Raw genomic sequence first — 20,817 nt, forward strand, 5'->3', positions numbered from 1 at the left:
CAGGGAAGGACACGTATCACCTGCGTGGCGCCCCCCCGCGCCGTGGTGCGGCCCTGCTCCCAGCGCCGTGCGCCGAGGCTCGCCCAGCCGCGTAGGATTGGCTCCCGCCTCCCATTCATGTAACCTGCGTGTGCGTGTGTATGTGTGTGAGTGTGCGTGTGTCTCTCTCGCTCGCCCTCTCTGTCTGTGTGTAAGAGTGAGGGTGGGGGACGAAGGCAGGCAGGAGAACAGGCAGGGAGGGGAAGAAGAAGAGGGAAGCTATTAAACACACACACACACACTCTCACACACACACTCGCACGCACACATACCCGCCCCAACCCCCAAGAAGCCTCAGGATTGCAGCTGTTTCATGTGGGGCAGCAGTGCTGGCAGGGACGCCGGCCGGGAGCGGCCGGGAGCAAGAGCCCGGCGTGCGCGCGCGGCTGGAGGTTCTCTGGGACTCCGCTTCCCGCCGGAGCTATTGTTGGTCTCGCTGGAGCTGAGCGCAGAGCCGGGACCTGCTTCCTGGGCGCACACTTGGGCTCGCGGAGCCGACGAACCGCGCCACCGAGAGCGAGAGGAGCCACCGGCGCGGCGCCTTGCCTCCCTCCTCCCCGCTTTCCCGGCGGTGGCAGTCTGCAGCCACGGTAAGGCGGCGTGATCTGCTCTACGGAAAAGCGCCTTGGGGACCGCGGCGGCGCCTCGCCGGCTCTCTAGCTTCTCTGCGCGCACTAGCTGTGGCAGGGTCGGGGCAGCTCGCGCGGATGCCATGGGCTCCGGGGGACGCTTGCCTGCTCCCCTGGCCCGGACCAGGGAAAGAAGGGACAGAGGTTGGGGCGCGGGTTACCGACAAGGCGAGCCAATCTGGAACCCCGAGCCTCCGCCGCTACAGCCCCCAGAGCCCGGCGAGGACTGGAGCCTGGGAGCGAGGGTGAGGGAAGAGCAGGGTGGTGGAAGCGGACTCAAAACTCGGGACGGCGGGTGGGAGGAAGGAGGCGCGCGGGTTGATCTGCCTCGCTGGGATCCCGCCCCGGCCCCAGCGAACTCAGCCCCTCTGCAGACCCGCCGGCCCCGGCGGGCGCCGGTGGAGCCCGCGAGGCGGCGCCGGGCTCCAGCGACTGCAGCCTGCGCTGCGGGGCGAGCGCCGGCTGCAGTGGCCCCGCGCGCGCCGCGGCTGGAGCGGAAAACCCAAGACCAGACTCAGCCCGGAGCCCTCTGCAGCGGGTGCGGCTCTCGTCTCTCCCCTCCCGCCGCCTTGCAGCGGTGTTTATGATCCCCCTCGGAGCGAGTTAAGGCTGCAGCCGCCGGGTGGACGCTCGGAGCGCTCTGGGTGTGAGTGTGTGTGTTAGACTACTCATATCCCGGGCTTCGGGAAATGTGCTCTGGGTTGAAATGTGATCACCGAGCTTCTTAGTCATTTTCCTCGAGATTTAAAAATGCAGTCTTTATACTGGAGAAGCAGACGGGGAGGTAGTATCGCGGTGTGTGTGTGTGTGTGTGTGTGTGTGTGTACGTACGTACATGCAACCAGGGGAATATACAGCCAACTACTGAGGGCCAGGGGAGGTTCAACTGGTGAGTCCTCGTTGGCGGGGCGGTAAGGTGGGCGTCGCTGGCGGCTGCCCGCGGCTTCTCCGCCCTGCCCCCGCCCAGGCTAGGTTGGAAAGTACTGGAAATTTAACTGCGTGGTCTCTAACTTTGGAAATTGGCTCACGTTTCAGGATGAGACGTTAAGGCGATTTGTGCACCCTGGTCCTTGTGGACGAGGGCATTATTACTCACTTGGGTACCGGGCCTGCTCCAGAACCGCGCCTATTGCCCACCCCCCACCCTGGCCCCAAACCGCCTCCCCCTTCCCAGCCCTAGGGAGAAGGTTCTTAGATATGCAGTTATCTGTAAGCCAACAAGCGAAAGGGGCGAAGACTAGCAGCCTGGTTTCGGCCCGACCCTGCGTGCACTCTTGGTGTTTGGCTCAGGAGATCGCCCCGCTGCTTTGTGGAAGGCCGCGGCGCGGCGCGGCACGCTGGGGATCGAGCGCGGGGTGAGGGAGTGCCCATATGCTTAGCTGTGCGGCCGCGCACGCAGGGAGATCTGCCGACCCGCATCGCGGGCAGTTATATAAACTACCTCGGTGATTACCCAGAAACGTGATGCGAGCACCGGGTTCGCGAAAGACAAGCCTGAAAGTTTGCCTACTCAGGGAATGTAAGTAGCCGGGCGCTCCCACCCGGGACTAGGGGAGCAGGAAGTCGCCTCGCACCACGGCGGCGCTCATTTCTGCCATGGGCATTGGGTGCTGATGCTGCTGTCCTGAAGGAATCGGTTATCTAGGCAGGAATTGGGTCGAGTATGGGATCTGAGTGAAAAAGCCGGACAGAACTCAGGATCCATTGAGTCTTCAGAGGCCGAGGGGGTGTTAGGAGGCTTTCCAATGAATGCTATTTTAGGAAACTGACTTTGCGTCCTGGGAAACAGCAAAGCCACACTTCTATGCCTCTCCGAGGGCCGCCTCCCCATCTTTCACACCCAGTGCCCTTCGCGTGTTTGAATCTGCCCGCGAGGTCTGGTCCTCTATGGAGATGCCGAGCATCCCAACCGTCCTGCCCACTCTGGCGGGGGTTAGGAGGGAGCGTGCCGGCCTCTGTCAGGTCAGCCACCATTATTTAGCTTTGCCTGGTTTCCTGAGCTAGCCCGGCGCTGATGGGGATGGGATGGGGATGGGTGCTGAGTATGGCTTCCTTCAGGTTTCTCTCCTACGCGGAAGGCAGTTTGCTTCTGTTGCGTTTATTCTCATCTCGCAACTTCCCTTCGCCGCAGCAGCCTGTAGCACGCTGTTGGTCTTTAATAAACCACAGCAGTAGAGTGTTTTTATATCTTGTTTTTCGCCTGCAGAGGGATAAGCCACTCTAGATCTGGCAGAGCTGTGCGGAACGCTGATTGAAGTCTGGGGCACAGTGGCCCTGGACTCTACCCCCCCCCCGCCCCCGCACTCGAGAGGTGGGGGTGTGCTTGGGTGGGGAGTGTTTTGTTTTTACCACATTCCCAGCGTCCTGAAACCCTGCATTCCCTCCCCCCTGAAATCTCGGGTCTGAGTGCATTCTACGCTGTAAAATAAATCCTCCCTCTCGCAGACCAGTGGGGCTGTTCGAATTTCCTGCCGCTGCCATGATCTTTAACAATGCGATTGCAAAGCTCGTGCTCAGCTGGGAAAAATCTCCAAGTGCCTGCCAGCCGCGCCTTGACCTTGCTGAAGGCGCCTTTAACCCTGCAGCCTGAGGGGTTCCGGCTCCGCCGCGGGGGTCCGGGAAGGAGAGGGTGCCGGGGGTAGGGGGGCGGGTTCGCTCTAGGGCCAGGGCAGGAATCGGGTCGCCGCCCGACTTCTGCCGGGAGGGAATGAGGCTACGCGGCAACCTGTTTCCCCGCGCGCAGGGGCAGTGCATTTCCACTCCCCCTCCTCCGCACTCGCCGAGAGCTGCCCTCCTCCGCGCCGGCCGCGGCCGCTTTCCGACACACCGGGTTGGCTGCGCCGGCCGAGGCCCCCTTGCGTTCTCAGCCGCCTTCTGCGGGGTGCCTCCGGCTTTGGGCTCTCTGGAGAGCAGAGCCGTAGCCCGCAGGAGCCTGGCCGCCGGGTAGGCGGGGCCTGGGCGGGAAACCCGAGTGGAGACCACCTAGTTCCAGGCTACGTCCTAGCCCTGAGCCCTGAGCCCTGAGCGCTGCGCGGTGCGGAGTCCCGGCTGCGCCTCCCTCCCCTCTTCCCTCCTGGTCCCGATTCTCCGGGCCCCGGCGCGCCCTGGGTGTCTTACCGTTCAGATTTGCGTGGGAGCTCTCCTTGCCAAAGTTAGGAGGGATGTTTTCACAGGTGGTGGCGATGGAAGTGTGTGTGTGTGTGTGTCCGTGTCCTGGGGATGGAGGTGTGCGTCGAGGCCAGACCTCTCTCACAAAACGGATTCCCATCTTTGCAGGCGTTATAAGGGAATGAAGAGACAAATCAGTTTTCTCTGGTGAGGGTGATGACGGGAAGTCTTTCCACGTACTGGAATCCGACCAGTCCGAGCTGATGTCCTGAGGTGAACTAGTGTTTCCTCTTGGCGGTGCCATGCGTGCAGTACTCCTTGCGAATGTTTGGGGGATTGATTGCGCCCACAGGTTCTTCAGGCAAGACTAAGGACATAAATGTTCTTACACTTTTAGGGAGCTAATTCTCCAAAGGTTTTATTTCCAGTATGTGTCTTTAAGTGAGTGGGGGCAGGGTGCTGGTTAATCGTAAAGTAGCCACCTTCTAGGGTTGGGAAGTTGTCAGGAATGGAGACGTTTTGTTTCCTAGAGAGATATCTCAGATTCATCTGTCAGCATACTATTCTCATCAAGGCCTCTCTTTGGAGATGAGGATAGGATGGGGGGAGTAAGCCAGTGAACCCCTCTGTGGACTATAGAGGGAAGAAGGGCCAGCCTTGCTTAGTGCAGGCCCCTGGGGATAGAACCAGTGCTCAGTCTGTAGAAGAACCATCAGAGGACAGATCCACAGCAAATGGAATGATCTGGAATGTGAGCTAGTGAGCTAGCTCCCCATGGAACAGGTGTTGTAGTAGAAGATTGGGCCTTGTAGCTGTGGGTAAGTTGGAACTTCAAGGGCTCTCCTCCAGTAGATCTGACTTCTTGAGATATAATCTCACCTCTGTGGTTTTGTGGAAGTTGATGGGACAGGGATTTTAATTAACTGCATAATTTACTGAGTGGACATTTTGTGCAGGATACCTTTGGAACTTAAGTTCTCTCATGTGTGAAATAGAAAGATCCATCTAGTTTGCAACACTGTAAGGATTAATGTACATTAACTAACTGACACATTGTGGGCTATTTACAGATGATTAGATGGGGGTTGGGCAAGGAAATCAACAGCCCCCCCCAAACAAACAACATTGCACTCATAGTCTATTTAAAACCAGCTCAAATGCTTGAAGCAAAAATATCTTCTCTTTTCTTAGAAAAGCCATTTCCAGTTTTGTTAGAATTTTTCCCTCATTGAGTCCTTTTCTTCTGTGACAAAATTACATCCTTCTGCAGATTGGCATGTTGCATAACCTGATATTTCCAGATCAAAAGTTACAAATATGGAAAAAATGGTGGTTAGGAATTTAAGATAAAGATTGTTGGGCAACACAAGCAAGAGACTCAAGATGACCACTCATACTCTTTAATAATCAGAGATTGAAGGAAAGTGTGATTGAGTGAGCACTGGTGCAGATCCCTCACCTGGGTCCTGAGTCCTTACCTGCAAATCCTCATGTGGGCCTTGTCCAATTCTAAGGAACAGCTACTTTACTTGGACCCAAGCCTTCAGTTTTTTTACTTTACTGGGACAGGAGTCCCAGTAAATTCTCCTACATCCATGAATCAAACAGTGAGACAAAAGAACAATGGGATTTAAATCACCTCCTTGCAGATTTGATTCCAAGAGCCTAGCAGGGTAAGTCAATGTCGATTCCAAATCTTAAGTGGCTGATTTCTACCTGCCTTCTTACATGGTCTATCAGTCCAGTTTATCGTAACCGATAGCTGAATCCATCTTTTGCACTGACAGACTGCTGTGGGGGCCCCTTTGAAAGAAACACATGCTCCAGTTCTAAGGGAACCAAGCATGCATGGATTTTCAAACTTACAGTTTTCCATAAGGAAAGCTTCTAAAGAAAAAGCATAAATGTAGAAGCTTTATAGATTTATTACTTTGTCAGTTCCCTCCCAACTTTTGTCTTGATTTTATCTAATTACCAAATTCTATAATTAGATATAATACTAATTATACCTAATTACCAAAGTAACATATGTTCACTGTAGCAAAGTAAGACAATATAGAGAAAAGTAAAAAGAAAATTGTTTTATCACATTTGAAGTTGCACCTAATGACTTTATGAATGTAGAAAAAAATGAGATAGTTATAATATTTTGAATGCTTATTATCATTTAAAGATAAATCTTGCCATGTAATATACAACTTTACCCACATGGTAATATTTTTAATGGCTAGATATAACCCCAATGTTTTAATATGGAATAATTTATTTAAGTAATACCCACTCTTTGACCTTTTTGTTTATTTTTAGTTTTTTTATTATTAGAACAAAACTGTAATAAGTATTCTTGTACACACTGTGCTTTTCAAATTTCCTTAAGATAAATTCTTAGAAAGTAGGATTGCAGGGTCAAAGGCAGATGCCACGCTGAGACTTCTGTCACACATGAGAAGCAGTAGGGCGCACTGTGATTTTGGCTCCATCTTTTAAAGAGAATATGGCTGTTTACATTGCACTCCACGCCGGCTGGTAGCCTAAGAAGTGGAAGGAGGTAGGGGTGACAATCAAACTTCAAGCAGAGGATTTGCATAACTTTGAGCCCTTCTGCTAAACTGATAGGCAAATTCTTCTTCCAAGGACATTTTTCTTCCCAGGCTGTCTCGGAATCATCACTCACTCTGTAGAGCTTCAGCCAGCAATGGAGTTGAAATATGTAAATATGTTCCTCTGAATTGCAGGTAGAACTGGCTCCCTGGTGGATGACAAGCAGCCCCTCAGAGAAGTTGTGTGTGTCTTTAGCATTCCATGAGGCCGTGGGTCCCTCTTTCCCAGACCGGTCCCTTTCCCTTTCCCTTTCCCTTTGGTTCAGGGGCCTTAGAATGGCCACCTGGGAAATCTTATAAAGGAAGCAGTAGAGATTACCCCATAGCAAGCTTATCCCCACTGCTGCATGGCATTGTACGGAGGAAATCAGTCCAACAGTCTGTCTTCATGGTTTCTGAGCACAATAAAAAATAATAATAATAAAATTAATTAATTAATACATTAACATACCTACCTGCCATTTCCAAAGCGGGAGGAGTCAGGCCCTGGTCCCATCCTCGCCTGGGCTGGTTCAATCAGAGTATTTGTCAGTGTCATTCTTTCGTGTGTCAGATTTCTGTGACCCAGAAAAGATTTGTTCTCTGTGGATAGATGAGTAGTCATCATCCGACAAAGAATTCACTGGCCAGGGGAGGAAGTCCAGCCCTCTCCTTGCCAAGGTGTCCCAGTGTTCAGCAGGAGGCATCAAGAGTTTCTTTAGATTAGATAGAGAGGTCACCTCAGGGTCATTGGATGGTGTGGCCACCATAGAGTAAACCTGCTTTGCTGGTGGCAGACTTTGAATTCTGACAAGTGTTTAGAGACTGCCTTTGATACTGACACCACTCCGGTATCACTAGGGAAGGCGAGGGGATGTTTTTGTCTTTTGTCTTGTTCTGAACATCAAATCAGGGCATTTCTTTCATTTAGAAAACAAAAAGGGAACAGGACATAAATGTAGCAGGATCTCAGGAGCAGTTGAGCAGCACCCCTGCTCCCTGTCCCCTTGAGTCCTGCATTTGCTTCGTGGAAGGTGACTCTGCGGCCTGGGCCCACAGTGGAAGAAGGTCTCAGATGCAATCAATGAGTCATTGCAATCCTCAAGAGCATTAGGTTTTAAGAATGATTTTCTCTTAAAGCGCCAATTTTCTCGCTGTAGAATGATTGTTGATTTCTAAAAGTCTGGTCTTTGAACCCTTTGAAAGTCAAGCAAAAGGGTCGCAGCCAATACATTATGGCTTTGGATAAAACTCTGGCCCATTCCTGGATCATTTCCCTCTCTATAAAATTAGGTTGAGAGAGGAGAGTGGATTTCATGTTTTGTAAGACAGTGTTTTTCAAACTTTAATATACACACATTACTGAAGAATCTGCATGTTCTGACTCAGCGTGTCTGGAGTGGGGCCTAGGAATCTGCATGCCTGAAGGCTTCCAGGTAGTGCTATGCTGCTCATCCCTGGCCCACACTGGGAGTAGCAGTGTTTCAAGAGACTTCTTACTGACATTATTTTAGAAAGTAACAATAATGACCACCAGATGCCAAGTGGAGCTGTCTTACATTCATAGATTGGCACTGTCAAGAAAAGTATTCAGTCTTTCCTTTTGGGTTTCAAGAATTGGCATCTTCATTTCAAAAGACAGTGGGGAGGGACATAGTCAATCTTCTCATCCGGTTGTGGAGGAAGGAGGTGGAAGAATGGGGCTAAGGCACAACAGATTTGTACTGCCTTCTATGTGTCAGGTAGCTACTGCTGTTCCCACGTTTTGGATAAAGAAACAGGCTAAGGCAAGCCATTCGCCCAAGGTTACAAACCTATGACTTGATCATAGGCCTCTGGCTCCTGTTTCTCCTAGAATGACAACCTGGTTACTTTCTAGACCGTGGTGTAATAAAAACTGAGTGCTTAGCAAACTGTTTTCTTTCAGAGGTCGTCCTTTTCCTGGGCCTGCTTTGAGAGTGGATCAAGATGTTTAAAATTGTGCATCATTATCATGCAAGCAATTAAAGTACTTAAGAGCTTAAAAGCAATTTGTTCAAGTTGGTTAAATATCCACCCTCTCCAATCTTGTTTGTAGTATTAATTTACTCATCAAATTGTGACGTCAAAACCATTGCAAAGGTAAATGTCAGTATCTTCAGATTGGTGCAACCTTTTAAATGAAAGCAGTCTGCATTGATGGGGTCTACAATGGAAGGATACAGTTCAGGATGAGTCAGAGAAACAAGTCTTTTACTAAATAAACCCAGCCCTGCTTTGGCCTCTGGATGAGAATTGGTCGTTTAAACGTTTTATTAACGTGCAATTATTCTGAGAACCAGTCAGCAGTGCAGCTCTTTGCAGGCATTAATTAGCTGCTCTTCGCATCACCCCCACGTGGCAGATAAATAACAGTAACCCTGCTTCCAGAGAATGAGCAGACACGTGGAGATGAGGGAGGAAGGGGCAGGTGCTTGCCTTGCAGGAAGTATGGGAGAGATAGGTGGATTGTGGAGATTACATGAGTTTATATCACTTAGCAAATATATATTTATTGGGTGCTGGTATTGTAGAGCTGTGCTGTGCAGTGGGGTAGCCACTAGTCACAATTTAAAGTAAATTTAATGAAAATTAAATAAAATTAATAATTCATTTCCTCAGTTGCACTAGGCAGATTTCAAGCGCTCAGTAGAGGATAGTGGCTATGATATCAGACAGTGCAGAGACAGAGCATTCCTATTATTGCAGAAAGTTCTATTAGACAGTGTTTATTTAGAATCATGGGATAAAGAGGAATGCAAAGATGCCTGCCTTGGTGGGTCTCTCCTATAAAATTTCTTCAAACTGACTGACATATGACAACCATGACATAACCCAAGCTGTGGCTAAGTACTTTGGGGCACTCACTGGCTAGGGACCCAGCTTCTGAAGCTAAATAACTTGAGTTCAAATTCTGGTTTGGCTACATACTGGTTATATGAGTAGAGGTAGGTTATTTAAACACATTGTGTCTTTGCAGATTTATGCTACTATTTTTCAGTTCTGTTACTAGCCAAGATTATTTCTAAAACAATGTTGGGTTCTGGAGAGGGTGCTGGGAGACAGGTGCTCTCCTTTGCTGCTGGTGGAAATGCAAATTAATACACCCTTTTAGGAATGCAATTTGGCAATAACAGTCAGTAATCCTAGAGGCACTTATTTCCTTTAGTCCAGCATTCCAGTTCCAGGAATCTAGCCAAGGAAAAACAATCAGAGATGAGCAGAGAAGATGTAAGGATAAATATGTTCATTGCAGTGTTATTTATAATAGCAAAAGAAAAAATAGATGAATAATTGCATTGGACAAGAAAAGTAAGGCAGAGCCCAACATCAAGTTATAAAAGATTAAATGTTGTTTTTGAAAATGTGTTTTTGTAACATGGGAAAATGCCACAATAAAACTTACATTAAAAGGCTCTGGCCGGTTGGCTCAGCGGTAGAGGGTCGGCCTGGCGTGCGGGGAACCCGGGTTCGATTCCTGGCCAGGGCACATAGGAGAAGCGCCCATTTGCTTCTCCACCCCCACCCCCTCCTTCCTCTCTGTCTCTCTCTTCCCCTCCTGCAGCCAAGGCTCCATTGGAGCAAAGATGGCCCGGGCGTTGGGGATGGCTCCTTGGCCTCTGCCCCAGGCGCTAGAGTGGCTCCGGTTGCGGCAGAGAGACCACCCGGAGGGGCAGAGCATCACCCCCTGGTGGGCAGAGTGTCGCCCCTGGCGGGCGTGCTGGGTGGATCCCGGTCGGTCGCATGCGGGAGTCTGTCTGACTGTCTCTCCCCATTTCCAGCTTCAGAAAAAGAAAAAAATTAAAAAAAAAACAAAAAAAACTTACATTAAAAAAAAAAACACCAACAACTTCTAAGCACTATGCTTTTAAATCCCAAATATATTTTGAAGAAGGCATTGTGAATCATGACTAAGGGTTGGACATTTGGAAATATGTCCTGGCCTTGAAGGTAGACCCAACACTGTGATCTCTCTGATATCTTGTGTGGTCAAAGACTCCCAGCTGCTCCTAATCTGCCCCATTTGCAGCGATTTTGGAATTTTGGGTTTATCCAGCCTAGTGTTTTTCTCCTTTCAAGGCCAGGATGTACTTCCTGAGGTCAAACCTGAATTCCTCTTTATGGCTAGTTAAGTCAGTCTCTACATGCACTCTGAGTTGATTTAGACAGAGCAGCACAGAGTATGGGGAGAAACATCAGCTTTGGGGCCTGACCCAGACCCTGACCCTCACCTCCTTGCCATGTAACCTTGGGCAACCTTTTTGTGTCACAGTGTCCTCATCTGTAGACTTGGGAAGTGATAGATCCGATCTCACACACGAAGATGAAGTGTTCACTTCAGTAGAACACTTGGCAGATACAGGTAATTAAAGACACAAATAACTTCTAAGGCCACGTTAGGCAGTGGAAAATGCCAACAGAATTTGGGTTGAATTTTCTGTCTTATCACCTGGTAGCTGCATGAATTCAAGCCAGTTACTTAGATTTTCTGAGCTTCCATCACTTTTTCACTTATAAAATGGACAGTAGACGTATGTAGTTCCAAGGATTGTGTGGGATTTGTGCAGTAACTTGCAAAGTGCCTAACAAGCAGTGTCTTCTATGTGATGGTAGCTCTTGGTGTTGCTATTTTTCCTGCTTTCTCTTTACCCACTCAACTCCTGGTCCTCTGATTCTTGCTTCTAGAACCTGGACTGAACCGTCAACGTAGTTCAGTGGTGGACATAAGTGGAGGGCGTTCTGGAAGGGAGCCTCTTCCAGGCCTGAGAGGATGTCTGACATCCCTGAGGAAAAAAATAATTGCATGTAGATTTAGACCAGCCAATCCTGGTTCTGATTCCAGCTCTGCCCCTTGCCACTCGGCACCAGCTTGGTCGTCACATGCTTCTCTCAGTGGCTGCGAGGACTAGATTTTGAGTTCCAGCACAGCACCCAGGCCAGTGGATCCCTGGCTGTGTGTTAGAATCGCCTGGGAGCTCTTAGCAAAGAGCGGAACAGAACCAGGCATCAAACTCTGAAATGCTCCCCAGGTGGTGATGTGAGGGGCAGCCAGGACTGGGAAATAGTGCAGGGAGTATGGCCTCATGAAATATTTCTTCCTTCCCTACTTCAAAGAAGCATGAAGGGATCCCAGATTGTAATTTATGTATGAGGTGGGTAACCTAATTTATTTGAGCCATAGGACTATGAATATAGCAGTCAAGACTTCTTTGCCACCCTTTTCCTGCCTTTGGGCCAACATTGCATCTGGGTCAGAAGGGTGGCCTTCTTTCTCAGCCTGTCCCCCTCCTCATTCCCACATAGTTGCATCCCAGTGCTGGAAAAGACTTTTCACTTTCCTGGAGATGTTGTGATGGTTCTCTGATCAGGTTTTACTCTTATGTTCATCTCCGGGCAGAGCCCTGTTAACAGTGCCTACACAGCTCTACCCCCAGCTGGCCAGGCTCCTGGCTCGGGATTCCCACTTAGGAGAGGAAATGCCTGCTCTCTTGTTGTTTACTACAAAGGGCTTATCAGATAGTAGTAGCTCTCTGGAGTTGATGCCAGAGACTCCACATTGCATTGCCTACGGGGCGGGGCGGGGCGGGGTGGAGGCTCTGCCCTTCTGGGTGGTTAGGGTGATTTTTACATCTTTTAGATAATTAACACTTGCTTGAGAAAACTTCTACTCAACTTCTTTTTTTTAAATTAATTTTAATGGGGTGACATTGATAAATCAGGGTTTGGTTTTGTTTGTTTTTTGAGTTTACCTCAAGTTCACCTTAGAGTGGAGAAAAGTGCTATGTTCTAGAGAGGGCTTGTTTAAACTTCATGTACCTAGGCACTGCCTGGGGACTTGTTAAAACGTCAGTTCCCCAGTTCCCATTCAGCGGGGGGGGGGGGGGGGGGGGGGGGGGGGAAGGTGGGCCTGAGATTCTGCATTTCTAGCAAGCTTCCCGGAGAGGCTGATGCTATGCTGATTCACGGCCCTTGCGTTCTAAAACCTCGACCTTCCTTCCATGCTTCCGTTTTCTCCTCCTCCTTGTCTCCCCAAGTTCAGGAGTACCTAATGTGGAGTATCACAGAACAGTGGAGTTGGTCAGTTTTGTGCATCTATTTATCTGTGCTGTGGTGGCCTCGTGGTGGCACCCGCAGCAGGACAGTAGACCTAGTACACAGTGGCCATCGCCGTAGTGCCACAGGGACATTACAGTTCCAGGTGTTCCATGGTGCTCTCAGCTGCTTTCATGAGCTCAGGCTTGGTAAGCCTGATGGGACATTGTGGAATAGGTAGCAATTTTCCAAGGATAAGTATTGCTTTGAAAATTTTATGGCATTTATGTTTTTTGTTTGTTTGTTTTTTGTAGGGGAGATTACACCAATTGAAAATTTCAAAAACTTAAGATAACCTAGAGAACAAATGAAAACAACCCATAATCTTGCCATGTAGACATAGGTCCTCCTAATGTTTGCTTTTCTCTCCAGTACTGTTTCTACAGAGAATTCTCTTGGCCCCTCACCATCACCCCCTCCCACCACTACTATTTGGAGTAGATTGTACACATCGTTCTGTAACCTTGATATGTCATGATCATTTCCCCATGACATTTTCTCTCCAACATAACTTTTATTGGCTATGTAGTATTCCATTATAAGGATATGTCATTATTTATTCAACCGATTTCCTATTATTTCAAATGTTCACTACTATCAATAATGCTGAGATCAACATTTTTATGTACTTGTCTATTTTCTTCAGCCCAATTTTTTGACTTGAAATTGATTATGTGGCTTTATAGGGCTTTTGATATGTGTTGCTGAATAACCCCTGTAATGTAGTAGTTCGAGACCAGGTATGTCTACCTGTTTAGTAGATATTTTGTAAAAAAAAAAACAAACAAAAAAAAACACAAGGAGGACCAGATGGAACAAAGATAGCCTTTATTACTTACATACAGGGAGGCCCTAGGGTGGCCAGTTGGGCAAGCAAGATCCACAACCAGCCACAGCGGTCTGGCTTATAAAGCAGTTAGACTATAGTGGCACAAAGCCAAGGGCAGGAAGGTCACGTGCTGGAGTTAAGGGTCAAAAGTCTTCTTCGGGGTCTGTTTGTCCCTTAGCAGAACATGACGCACATTCAAGAGCGGACGGGCCCAGGCCCTTGGGCATCTCCCAGGAGGTGTGGGAGGGCCATGTCCAGCATTGACCTTGATCGCCCCACAGAAGGATTGAGCCAGGGCCCCTTCAGTCAGATAGCAATTCAATTGGGGAAGTTATCTATCTTGATTCCCATTTTATGTGGGGAGGTGTCACTCACCAGGAACATAAGGGAATTGCTGGATAAGCCCAGCCCTTGGCCAGTGTGTGTTTGAACCATGTCATACTGGGTTGAGATGGCCATTAGGTCTTTAGGGTTGACCTAGACCACATTTTGTTTTCTGGATCTGTGAAGGTATCTGTATTTTTAAAGAAGAAAGGAAAGGGAGAAGAAAAGTACTCACATAGTATCTCTTAAACTTTAGGCTCATAATCTAAATACATCTAGAACTTGAGCACTTCTCACTATTGGCACATCTACCACCCTAGTGGAAGGAAGCCCCCTCCTCTTCTACCTGGGTGACTGCAGTAGCTTCCCTCACTGGGCTCCCTGCTCGGCCCTGACCCCTTGCCATTTATTCTCAACACAGTAGCCAGAATGATCCTGTAAAGACATAAATCAGAACATGCCACTCCTCTGTGCAAAACTCTGCACAGCTCCCATTTGTCTCAGAGTAAAGGTCATAATCCTTAAACAAGCTAAAAAACCCTCCTTGACATCACCAGCTCTCCCTCACATCTCCAGTTATACCTTCTGCTCTTCACCCTTACCTCCCATACTTTGTTGAAACATGTCAAGCCTCCTCCTGCCTCAGGGCTGTTCCTCTGCCTGAAATGTTCTTCCCCTAGACGTCTACATGGCTAGCCACCCACCTCCAAGTCTTTACTCCAATATCACCTCTTAACAAGGCCCATCTTGTTAATCCTATTACATTGGTAACCCCCCCCCTTTCCCATCCCCACCATTCAAGACCTCTTTTACCCTACTATATATTTTCTTTTTCCATGATGTCAAATACTGTGTTTTATGATTTAATAAGAACCCACTGTCTGCTGTGTTAAAAATAACCTGTGGTGGGGTGGGGGCAGGGCAAGGGCAGAACATGCTATGCAATTTATTTCTTTGTAATGCTTACTGACTATGAAAGTAAGAGACCACCCAAACAAGTACAGGCTATTTATTCAGAGTTTGCTGGAATACGGGAATCAGCTACCATCACTTGTCTTTGGTGAGACTCTAACGCAGGCAGGAAAGCGGGAAAATCCTATAGTGAAGAAAGGTAGGCTTTGGGGCTGCGTTGACTGGAGGTTGTTGGCCCGAGGAAGCTGGAGGTGGATTAAGGAGAAGTGGCTTTTTACGTGGTTGGTTTGGGATGTGTATCTGGCTCTCTCATTGGACCTGAGGTGGAAGGGGAGGCAAAAATTAAGAAAGCAGGCAGGTTACTGGCCGTTTGAGCTGAGTGCTATAGAAGTTGGGAGGTCAGAGGTCAGTCTGTTTAGTCATGATTGTTGTAAATTTCCAGAACACCATAAGCTTTGTTCTTTGTTGACTGAGGTAATCCCCGTGCCTAGAAGAGTGTCTGCCAATAAGATGCTCTCAATATTTGTTGAATTGTGCCACATTTGGCCTACATCAACTCATTTCGTCTTTACTGCAGGCTGAGGTCTTGTTTTCCCTATTTTCCTCAGAAGGAGATGGGCTCAGAGAGCTTACACATCTGCCCAAGGTCACCCCACCAGGGAGTCAGGGAGCCAGGGATCCTGCAAAGATCCACCTGACCATAAAGCAAATATCCCTCCCCTGGAGCTGTTCATAGCTAGTGCACAGGAAATGAAGGTGTGGGAACTTGTCCAATGTACTTTGTGGGCAAGATACACACCATCTTCAGGTGGCTCTGGACTTTCAGTCAAAACTTTTCGTAGAAGGTGTTTAGCCTTTCCCAACAACTGCCCGTACTGATGGCTGATGCCATGTAGCAAGAATTAATACGGGTTCCTAGAAGGAGAATTTCCCTTCATAACCTACCCCTGAAGATGGGAAATAGGGAGGGAAATTCATTCCACATCAGTGTTTGGGTGATGGTCTCACACGTCAAAGAAGATTTCTAAGGCCCTACATTGCATGTGTGTCTATAATTTATAGCATATTCTTAGAACTTCTCAAGTTCAAGTGTTGCTATGGTAACTCTCATGGTTGTCATTTCTTGATTTGTTGTTGTCATCCATCTCAGTTTCCTATCCCCTTAATAATTATGCAATTAAATTTACTTGCTTAGAAATGAGCCACTAAGACAGGCAGACAGGGGCCAAAGAGCAGATGTGCTATGCGAAGGCCAGCAGGTGTCAGAGATCTCTCACCAGAGAGGGGAGCTGGGTCCGCATGAACAGACCTGGTGGCTAAGATAGGCCATTCGAGCTCTACTATGTGTTGAGCTGCCTACTGTGTGCTGAACATAGCAACTCTGCCAGATGGAGTTGGGATTCTCTATCACCTACTATATGAACAGTAGAAAGGGGATTTGAATTTGGATCTTTCTGACTCCAAGATTGTGTTCTTTTACTTTGCCATTCCAGAAGTCAGAAGATTGTGATCGGGAAGGAGTTTGCGGCCGGTCCCTTAGGGGCTAACCAGCAGCCTTTTAACAAGGCCTGCAGAGGCAGAGGTGGGCTGTGGCTGAGTGAAGAGTTGGCTTTAGTTCCGCATCACAGAGAACACCCTACCAAGCATTGGACTGCCTGTGGGAGGAGTGAGCTCCCCACCATGGAAGGAGTGCAAGCAGGACCTGTCAGGGTATTGAGAAACTTCCTGTAGGGGGTGCGAATAGGGACTTACTGTCCTCTTTAAAGATTCAGTTACATAATTTCTGGCTCCCTTTGGTGGGGCTGCTCACCTTGACCTTAGGCACCATTATTAAGTATACTGATTATTCAATCAGTGAGAGCTCATTGAGTGAGCTGTGCCCCGGAGTTGGTGTCATTCTGGACAGCAGGGCAGGAGAGTCCACCCTGACCTCAAGGTAGTTTCCATAAAGTTCAGAGATTACCAGGCACCATGAATTTAAGAGTCAGATTGACCTCAGTTTAAATCCTGGCCGAGCCACCTTCGTCCGTTTTGGCACCAGGGATTAGATCATTCTTGGCTGTCCCTGGTTGAGATCAAGTGCGCTAGTCCATATGTATATATCTGACCTCTAGCAGATTAACTAACCTCGAAGTCTTAGTTCCTTCCTCTTTAATATGGAGTAACAACCCTTGCTTCCAGCACAGAGCCTTGCATGAAGTAGACACATCAGAGGAAGAATTCTCATACCCAGCTTGACTGGGGAGGCAAGGAAAGCTTTGAAAAGAAAAAAGTGTTTGGAATCAGTCTTGCAGGATGATATCCTTTTTGGAAAGGACAAGAAATATGTTCATTTTTATTCTTCCTCTTTCCTCTACCCTTCTGGGCTTCCTCTTACTTGCTGATCACTCCCTCTTTTCTCCTAAGAAGTCAACCAAAGGGACTCTTTTGAGACTTGCAGCTCCTAGAAACAGTAGGTTTGGTTCTGGCCTTCTATTTAACAGTCCCAGTGCCTACAGCTCCCAGCACGTGCTTACGCTTGCCCCATACCTGGAGCAGGCTAACAACAGGCCCTGCTTCCCCTGTCTTGTTAAGTATAATTTGGAAATTTGTCTCCATGCAGCTCCTTTGCCAGAAAATGCACTGAGTAAGCGTTCAGATCTGGCTCGGATGCGACAGGAGCTACAAATGCAGCTGAATATTTCATGAAGACATTTTCATGCCACACTCTGTGCTCTTAGAGAGGGCACAGTGGAGAGAGCCCAGGCTGGGGGGGTCAGACAAGCTCTTTGGTGGAATTTGGAGGAGAAGTCCCTTAACTTTCCTGAGCTTCCGTTTGCTCATCTATGAAATGTAAAAGCTTGCAATTAATCTGGGGATTCTGCTGAGGCTTATAGGAAGTCATATGGGTAAAGTACCCGGCAGGGTGCCTGGAACATAGTAGGAGCTTAGTAAATGTTAGTTCTCTACTTGGAATCTTCCTATTTTCTTCCCTGAGTTTGTGCTTTTAGGGACAACATAGGCCATCTGGGTGGCACAGGCCAGCTGGGCTCAGGGCAGCCTACCTGCCTGCTCCTTGAACCTAAGCTTTGGGATGAGGCCCGGCACCTGGGATGCAGTTGGTCTCCATACAAAAGCAGGATATAGAACGCTCTCTGCTCCAGTAGCCCAGCTGAGCGTGCTGTCAGTTTAAAAATAAGTTGCCTTTCTGAAGACTGGTTTAAAATATAAAGGTAATAAGCAGATGCCTGACTTGCTTTTGTATAAAGATGAGTAATTAGAAGAACCAAAATAGAAGCCTGATGAGGCTCCGCTGCCCCAGACCCAGGCCCAGCTTCAGGCCAGACCCTCACTCCTGTTCCCACTGAGCGGAGGTTGCTGTAGTGAAAACAAGACGAGTGTGGTGTTTTGTAACTATTTTTATACCTACATCAGACTTGATGTTAGCGCTTCTGAATTATTTAACGTTTTTCTTCCTCAGCTGGCCTCTCTAGCAAGCTTTCCTCTCTGGGTGGAGGGAATTGTTCTATGGGAAGCAATGGAGGTAGACAGACCGGGCTGCAGGGCTTCTGCCTCCCTGCTAGGGGAATGACACGATTAGGTAAACCCACTGTGAACCAGGGGACTCATATTAAACGTTGGGAATGGGTATGTTTGTCTTCAATTTATAGATAGAAAATGGAGGCTCTGAGAGGTTAGGTGACTTGACTAAGACCACACAGCAAGAAGAGAGGGAGGCAGGATTCAAATTCAGGTCTTTCTGACTTTTGGGCTGGTGCTGCTCCTACTGAGATGGGCTCTTCCCTCTGCTGTCCTTTATCAAATGTGTGTGGGGGGGGGGTATGGGGGTGTGTAGGTTAAGGCCACCTGCTAGTGTGCAAGGGATTGTGTTGCATCACCCCCAAACAGTGTGGAGGTGAGTGGAAGTGGGAAGAGGAACCTCAGAGGCTGAGAAATGAGAAGCAGGGGTGAGGGAGTTTCTTGGTTTAATCATTGTAAATTGAAATAATGGAAAAACTGTCACAGCTTTTAGTGAGCGTGTCCCCTCAGTGCACTTTGCAGGCCCCTGCTTCTGTCAGCACCACCGATGGGGAGAGAGCCCTCCCTCGCAGCCCAGCCCTCCTCTGGAAAGCGATAGCTGCACCTTGGGCCTCTTTGAAGGGGGCGATGATTGGCACCTCTAAACCATCCCCGACAACGGGAGGCAATGAACTGGACTCTTATTATCTGGCTCTCATAATTAAGTCCATCACAGACTTTAATGGGTATTTTGAAATAGACATCCAGGCTTGAAAGGAATCCTACTGTAGATGAAGATCAAGTCTCCCTGCAAAGGTACTTTCTCACTGATAATCTGTTTTTATTTCAGAGCCGGGGAAGATTACACATTTTCTGTATTCAGCCCCTTTAGCTGCTATTTAATTATGGGTGACCTCGAAATGACTCTCTTTCAAGCATTTTAAACTCCTCAGTCTACCTTGGTAAGATACCCTGGTGGAATTATCATATGAACTCTCTGTGGGAGACAGGCTTCTGAAAATTAGCCAGGAACACTTATTTCAAATGTGCCCATCGTGATGGTTTCAATAAAATACACTGGGATAAAACAGTTGTTAGTAATGTTAGTAACAGTCGTATTTTGATCAGAATGCACTTTATGACTGTGTCAAATGATATCACTTCCCGTTACATAAAGTAGTATTTGACACAGACAAATTCCTTGATATTAAATCCCAAGTAGCTGTATGAAATCCTAGATCTCCTTCACATATATGTGTATTAAAGCAGTCCTGCCATTTCCCCCTGGATTGGATGCCTCTATTTATGAAAACACGCAGACTAGGTAATAGAATGACATTCCAAGATGGCTGCTTATGTGAAATAGTTTGATTTAAAGTTTTATGAGCATTTTTAAAAATGACCAGTGTATTTTCAAATGTCTCCCCTTGTGATTTTGCAAAGTGAGAGGAGGGAGAGTCACATTTTGAAAATAGCTACCATGTGCCAGAGGCTTCTGCACACACCGTGTCTCACCTGGCCTGCACACTAGCAAGTGGAAGTAGCCATCACCGCCCAGGTTTCACTGGAGGCAAAGCTGAGACGGGAAAGTTAAGCAACACCACTGAGCTACACTGAGTGTGGAATTAGGGTTGAACTTGGGTTTCTCTGACTCCGGAGCCCATACCATTACCTCTGCCTACAGTATTCCTGGAAGTGGGTTTCAAGAATTTTTTTTTTACATATTGTGAGGGTATGTGGGTGTGTGTGGAGAAGTGTAATAGCTTTTATTTTCTATGAGGGAGAAGAACACAAACACGCACACAACTGGAGTGTGCACAGATAGGATTGAGAAATGCCAGATTGGACAGGTGAAGCGTCTTCTTGCCCTGCAGGGGTTGTCAGATCCTTCACCGGGACGATGTGATTCTCTAAGAGAAGTAGCACAAAGGGTTCCCAAACTCCCAATATGCGATTTACTTCTAATATTTGCAGAACAACTCCTCATAGCAGGTCCCTTCAGAACCTCTTTGGGAACTCGGCGGCATGGATTGATTAAAGACTGAGCAGGGCTCTGATCGCCGTCGCCCATCCTGGGGAGGTGGGCAGAGTGGGAGGCAGGCCTGCGTACACTCCGACTGCTGACCTTCGCAGCAAGTCTGCCTGCTCTTTCGGAGGCATTAGTCACTCAGATAAATGGAGTGGCTTTCTGTTCCAACCCTTTCCAGCCTATTTTATCGGAAACATCAAAGAATTTATGTACAAAGACTAAGTAAGGATTTAACTCTTTTTCTGTATGCTGAGTCATCAGAAAGAAAAGGGAGAACACCTTTACCTGGTATTGTGGAAAGATTTATAATTGTTGAAAGAGCTAAAAGACAAAAGTACTCTTTTAAAATCATATATGGAACAAAAAGGACACGGTGGTTTGGAATCAAAATATTTAAATCTGTCTTACTCCATTAAGGGAACTAAAAAGAAATGGTTCTGCACTCCTGTTTTCTCTCTCATAGGCACACACGCACGCACACACACACAATCACACAGGAAGTCACACCTCTAAAACCTCCTACCCCTTGGATGTGGAAGGGAACTGGGGAATATTTGGCTACAGAAAAGGAAGGGCCTTCCCAGCACCCACAAGGTCAGTTAGTTGATGGGACATCAGGCCACAGCTTGGAGACAGGGATGGTGGCTGACATGTTTTGAACTCTTGATGTGTGGCACAGCCTGGTCTCTTCATCTCCTCAGCACCTGGGAGGTGTGTGCTATGTCACCTCAAACTGAGGAAATAAGGCTGGGAAATGTT

General features: G+C 47.9%; 1 protein-coding gene across 2 annotated transcripts in view; it reads left to right on the plus strand.

Moving 5' to 3' along the window:
- The first annotated feature begins 179 nt into the window (after nucleotides 1-179).
- The window catches only part of TENM4 (teneurin transmembrane protein 4), an 813,415-nt gene continuing 792,777 nt past the window's right edge, over nucleotides 180-20,817 (plus strand). For both annotated transcript variants that reach the window (XM_066249328.1, XM_066249320.1), the window contains exon 1: nucleotides 180-629. The gene's annotated coding sequence lies outside the window, so the exon portion shown is untranslated. The remainder of the gene's footprint in view (nucleotides 630-20,817) is intronic.

Source organism: Saccopteryx bilineata, chromosome 1, assembly GCF_036850765.1.
Source record: "Saccopteryx bilineata isolate mSacBil1 chromosome 1, mSacBil1_pri_phased_curated, whole genome shotgun sequence".
Taxonomy (NCBI): domain Eukaryota; kingdom Metazoa; phylum Chordata; class Mammalia; order Chiroptera; family Emballonuridae; genus Saccopteryx; species Saccopteryx bilineata.